Source organism: Phacochoerus africanus, chromosome 12, assembly GCF_016906955.1.
Source record: "Phacochoerus africanus isolate WHEZ1 chromosome 12, ROS_Pafr_v1, whole genome shotgun sequence".
Classification (NCBI taxonomy): domain Eukaryota; kingdom Metazoa; phylum Chordata; class Mammalia; order Artiodactyla; family Suidae; genus Phacochoerus; species Phacochoerus africanus.
This window is the reverse complement of record NC_062555.1, coordinates 70,601,703-70,607,917: the sequence shown is the minus strand read 5'-3', so window position 1 is coordinate 70,607,917 and position 6,215 is coordinate 70,601,703.

The window sequence follows — 6,215 nt, the reverse complement described above, 5'->3', positions numbered from 1 at the left end:
GGGTTCTGCCAGCCTCGGACTCCGTTTTGCTCCTATACGGGGCAGCGACCCCGCCCCGCGGCATCCCCACCACCCTGAGCAGAGCCCTCGGGTTTGCCTCGGGTGGGCGGCTGCCTTGCTTTGGGTCTTCTTCCTCTGTGGCCGGGCAGAGCCCCCCTCGCAGAATGTTCTCGCCATCACGGGCAGTCAGGTAAATCGATGAAGTGTTTCTAGAACGTCAAGGGACATGTTGTCGGCTGGCCTGGGCGCTTGTCATATTTGTTTCCGTGAAGCAGGGTGTCCCCCGTCTAGGGTCACCGTTTCCTTGTTATTAGAAGTGTCATTTGGTTTAGCGAGTCTCCGCCATTGGGCCACCTGCTTGGAGCCTCGAGGAGCGGATGCGGGGCTGCCTTCCAGGTGTGACTTCTGGGCTCCAGGTGTGGGCTTTGATGTCTTCCAGCCCTGCAGGTAATAGGGCTTGATTGGTGCCGTATTGATTGGACACTGGGCCCTTCCGTCTGTTCTGAGCACTTTGACTGGTCTTCTCTTGGGGGAGGCCCCCGAAAATGGTGGGCGGGCTTGGAAATCCCGATAAGCAGGACCTGGTGCCCCCCACCCCCATTTCCCACCCGAGCTCTCTCTTCCTCTCCCCTCCTCTGAGCCTCCAGCCTCTCCCTGTGCTGCGCTTACCCGATTTTCAGTTGGCCTTTAAATAGAACTAAATCCTATTTTTGCTGTATCCGCTCTGCAGCTTTTTTTAAAAGAAGCAGGGGATCCCTCGGACTCCCCGAAAGAAGAAGGACAAAATCGAATGATTAGACGCTTTGAAGGTAGCCTGTGAGAGATTTTTGTCACCCCTACGGCTCAATTAATTCCAGTTTTTCAAATCACCCATGTGTGTTCTGCACGGCGTAGGTTCCCAGAGGCTCATAAGCAAAATCCCGTGCTCCCTGCGTGGCCCAGTCTGGCCCTTTGCACAAGTCCCCTCCAGGTCTGTGCAACGATAAGTGCCAGAAAGGCCTGCAGTGAACGCCTTACATATGGAAAACCACGGCATCGAACTTCCCGTTTGTTTCCGTGTTTGGGAGAAAAGAACGAAACAGAAGAGAAGCCGCCTCGGGGCGTCTTTAGCAAGTTCCCGCTCGCCCTGGAAAAGTGTGGCCGCACAATCCAAGCCCTTACACAGCTTTGGAAACTAGCCGCACCACAGATGTAAAAACGAATGCGGTCGTCCTTATTAACCCAGGACTCGCGAAACGGTCACCGTCACCTCCCCTTCCCTCCAAGACAGAGTTGCGGCTTCCTTCCTGTTTGGGGCTCGGGCCTCTCACCCAACCCGTTTCCAGATGCTCTTCCTCCCTCTGCTCCCTGCGAACTGGGCTCTGGTCCTTCAGGGCCAGAATTTGTGTGGATGTTTGGCTGGGGTGTTAGCTTTTGTGTTTAGGGTTTTTTTGGCTTCCTCGGTGCCCAGCAGAGAACCTGCAATAGAATAACTGGTGAAAAAAGAAAGAAAAAAGGGTGGATGGATGGAAGGAAGGAAGCGGGGGGGGAGTGGACTCAGGGCCGAGAGAAGGTTCCTGCTTCTTGTCTTATCCAGTGTCTGATCCAAAGTAGAAGGAGTGGCAGGATTCAGTCAACACCAAGAAGCAATGGAGTTTTCTCCACTGACCGGGCAGGAAGCAGGAGCTAAACTGCTTTACACCAGCTCCGACTTCAGTAGCCCGTTCTCGTCTCTGAGGTCTGTGGTTCATGAGAACTGCCTTCCTGGAGACCAGCTGCTGGGGGGTAAAATTCCATCTGAAGAAGGAAATGCCTGTAGCAGAAACTCATCAGGACTCTCCTCCCTTTATTCGTGGTTTGGAGACATCAGGCTTTTAGGAGGCACTCTGTTTAGTCGTGACCAACTTAAGACATGTTTGCATTCAAACTGCCAGAGATCACAGGACTTTGACGCCTACCTAACGGGTTTAGCTGTCAGCGCCATGTGGTACCCACACTGAGAAAAGAGAAAAAGCAAAGCCTCCAGGCTCTGGAAGTCTTTACGCACCAGGCTGCCCAAGGGACGTGGGACGGCACAGCTGCTCACAGTGTGAGCTGGTGGGCTTTGTGATGGGAGCCAGGCTTAGGCTCGTTTTCCTGAATAAGGGAACTCCAACACTTAACGTGAAGGGTGCTGCCCCTGGAAAGAAAGTGTGAGCAGTGGTTCTGACAAAGCAACCCAGGGAGGAAGCCGGTAGCAGAGGCATCCTTCGAGTCCCAGAGGACTTGTTAAAAATTAAACTTGGGCGTATTAAAAGCTATAAGAGTTTATTTCAGGAAATCCATTCAAACCAGGCAGCATTCAGTCTGGCAGGTAGAAAGGTGGTCTGAGGAGTTCCCACTGTGGCAAGGTGGCTTGAGAATTCAACTGCAGCAGCTCGGGTCGCTGCGGAGGCTCAGGTTCGATCCCTGGCCTGGTGTAGTGGGTTAAAGGATTGGGTGTTGCTGCAGCTGCCGCTTGAATTCAATCCCTGGCCCCAAGAACTTCCACATGCAGCGAGTCCAGCAGAAAAAATGGAAGGAAGGAAGCAAGGAAAACTCCAAAACGATGTCCCAAACGAGAGAAGTTTATGGGCAACAGGGAGCCAGGTCCAGAAAGTTATTCTAGACAAAATGTAGGTTGGCAATTGCAAGGTCACTTTCCTTTAGGGAGTGCGGGGTCTGTCAGGCAGGTTGCATAACTGGTGCTCATCAGCTGCTTCCACGTGGGGAGTGCTTCCGCAGTAATGAAGTCTGTTTGGTGACACGGGGCTTAGCTTGAGTGACTATATTGGGGGCCTGTGGTCTTGCCTTGAACAAATTCCAGCTTTGTACAGACTCATCTAGACGCATCCGCAGGTCACCCCATGTAGCATCTCTGTGCAGGGCTGGTGGGGCAGGGGGAGACTCTGCCTCCTTCGCTGGAGACAGGGACACGGAGGGAGGGTGAGCAGGAGAGGGAGACACTGCTGGGAGACCTGTTCCCTCCCCGAGCCTCCCAGTGTCCCCACCTGCAGAGGGCACGCGGCACCCAGGCTCTGTGGCTGCGTCTTCCTGCTGTGAGGTGCTGCCTCAGTTTAGAGGAGCAAGCTTTGATCTCCAGGAAGGCTTGGAAGCTGAAAGGGTACCTTTAAAAAAAAAAAATAAGCTATAGTTGATTTACAATGTTCCGTCAATTTCTGCTGTACAGCAAAGTGACCCCGTGTGTGTGTGTGTGTTCTTGTTTTCATATTATCTTCCATTGCGTTCTATCGCAAGTGATTGACACAGTTCCTGTACAGCAGGACCTCACTGCTTATCCATTCTAAATGTAACAGTTTGCACCTACTAACCCCAAACTCCCAGTCCATCCCTCTCTTCCCCCTCAGCAACCACAAGTCTGTTCTCCACGTCTGTGAGTCTGTTTCTGTTTTGTACATGGGATCATTTGTGCCATTTTTTAGATCCCACATGTAAGTGATACCATATGGTATTTGTCTCTTTCTGAGTTACTCCACCTAGTATGAGAGTCTCTAGCTGCATCCATTTTTCTGCAAATGGCATCATTTCGGGTTTTTTATGGCTGAGTAGTGTTCCATCGTGTGTATGTACCACGTCCTTAGCCCTTCGTCTGTCAGTGGACATGTAGGTTGCTTCCACGTCTTACCTATTGTGAATCGTGCTGCAATGAACATTGGGGTGCAGTATCTTTTTGAATTACAGTTTTCTCTGGATGGATGCCCAGGAGTGGGAATGCTGGGTCAATGGAAGGAAGTTCTATGTTTAGTTTTCTGAGGGAAACTGTTTTCCACAGTGGTTGCACTAACTTACTTTCTGCCAGCAGTCGAGAAAGGTTCTGAGAGGGAGTCTTAAACAGAACCCACTTTACAATGGTCATGCAGATCTCTCTTCTTTTAAGACAATTCTGCCCTTTGTCCCTCTTCTGCTTTAAACTTCGGTTAAGGGGAGTTCCTGTCCTGGCTCAGGGGTGGTGAACCTGACTAGTACCCATGAGAACGTGGGTGGATCTCTGGCCTCACCGAGTGGCTTAAGGATCTGGTGTTGCCATGAGCTGTGATGTAGGTCACAGATACGGCTCAGCTCCAGCGTTGCTGTGGCTGTGGCATAGGCTGGCAGCGGTAGCTCCGATTTGACCCCTAGCCTGGGAACTTCCATATGCCATGGGCGCGGCCCTAAAAAAAGACAAAACAAAAACAAAAAAACTGGTTATGAATAAAAATACTGAAACACATGGAGAATAAGACCCTTGAGTTATTACTTTTATGTTCACCTATGTGTTACCACATGTATGTTAATTACATGCATGTTGATATCATGTTGTATTCACCACCCAACATGAACAGTAGCATTCCATCATATTTGCCTCAATCTTTTTTAAACATCAGAGAGCTGAAGTTCCCTTTGTTCTTATCCCCAAGTCCCATGTCCCTTCTTCACCCAGAGGTAACCATCGGGTGGCCCTGGCATGTGGGTCCTGCAATGTTATGTGTTCACTACACACAGGGGTATCTTTAGACATCTAGGCTGCTTTGTATTTCAGTTTATACAAAGAGATTGATACTACGTGTCAGTTAGGTTGGCAACATTCTTTCATCTGCCTTTGTAGTTTTTAGATCTCTGAGTGTTCAAACGTGTGACTCTAATTGATCTTATCACGGAGTCTGAGCCTTATACGACTACACGAGTATATCCCGCATCTCCTCCCCTGCTGATGGGGTCTTTGACTGTTACACACCTTGCAAAACACCAAATACCGGTCTCCTTATGACACTTTTAGGGCTTCTTGAAGGTGCATTTGCAAAAGTAGAATCACTGGGCGGGGGGATCAGGTGAAGGTGGTCCAAAGGCACAAACTTCCAGGTACAGGATAAAGAAGTTCTAGGCATGTAACGTGCAGCGTGATAGAGATGACACTGCAGAGAGTTGTTGAGTAAGTCCTAAGAATTCTCATCACAAGGAAAAAAAAAAGTCTCTTTAGCGTTGTGTCTGTGTGAGATGATGGATGTTCACTCAACCTACTGTGGTAGATGCTGCGATGTGTGTTGCACACTTTACACACTGCTCTGTGTCAGCTATGTGTCAACAAAACTAGAAGGAAAAAAATACCCCCCAGGAGTTCCTGTCGTGGCGCAGTTGTTAACAAATCCGACTAGGAACCATGAGGTTGCGGGTTCGGTCCCTGGCCTTGCTCAGTGGGTTAAGGATCTGGCGTTGCTGTGAGCTGTGGTGTAGGCTGCAGATGAGGCTCGGACCCTGAGTTGCTGTGGCTGTGGTATAGGCCGGCGGCTACAGCTCTGATTTGACCCCTGGCCTGAGAACCTCCATATGCCACAGGAGCGGCCCTAGAAAAGGCAAACAAACAAAAAACCCCAAAAAGAGAGATGCTGAGCACATGTGGTGGTAAGCTTTCCAGAATACACACACCAATTTTTGCCCCCACTGAGTCTGAGTTCCCATTTACCCATATGATTCAGTAAGAAGTGGCCAGACCTTTCAATTTTCATCAAGATGACGGAATATTACAGTACCGTTCTGTTGAATTGCGTATTCTCTCGTTTGCCTTTTTGCCATCGTCACAGACTGTCCTTTCCTGTCAGGGGACATTTGAGGTTTCCTCTTTTGTACTTTCTTGCTCATAGTCTTTGCCTTTTTTTTTAAATTGGGTCATGAAGCTTTTTCTGAATGATTTACAAAAGTTCCTTACATAGTTTGATCACCAATCATTTGTTACCTATGTTGCAAATGTCTTCTCCAAATCTGTCAGCTGCAAATTGACTTTATTTATTTATTTATTTATTTTTTTGCCTTTTCTAGGGCCGCTCCCGCGGCATATGGAAGTTCCCAGGCTAGGGGTCCAATTGGAGCTAAGGCTGCCAGCCTACACCACAGCCACAGCAATACCGGATCCAAGCCACGTCTGCGACCTACACCAGTTCATGGCAATGCTGGATCCTTAACCCACTGAGCGGGGGCAGGGATCAAACCTGCATCCTCATGGATACTAGTCAGGCCCGTTGCTGCTGAGCCACAACTGCACGATGAGTTTTAAACTGTGAACTGGGAGGTCATCTGAACGCACGACTCCTGAGATGGGTGGACCTACCCCAAAGTCAGAAGAAAACCGTTTACACGCCTGTAAGATCCACAGACAGCAGCAACGCCAGGGAACAGTCACGGCCATGTAGCTTTTACATTGGAGGAGCACTGGGTAGTTTTCC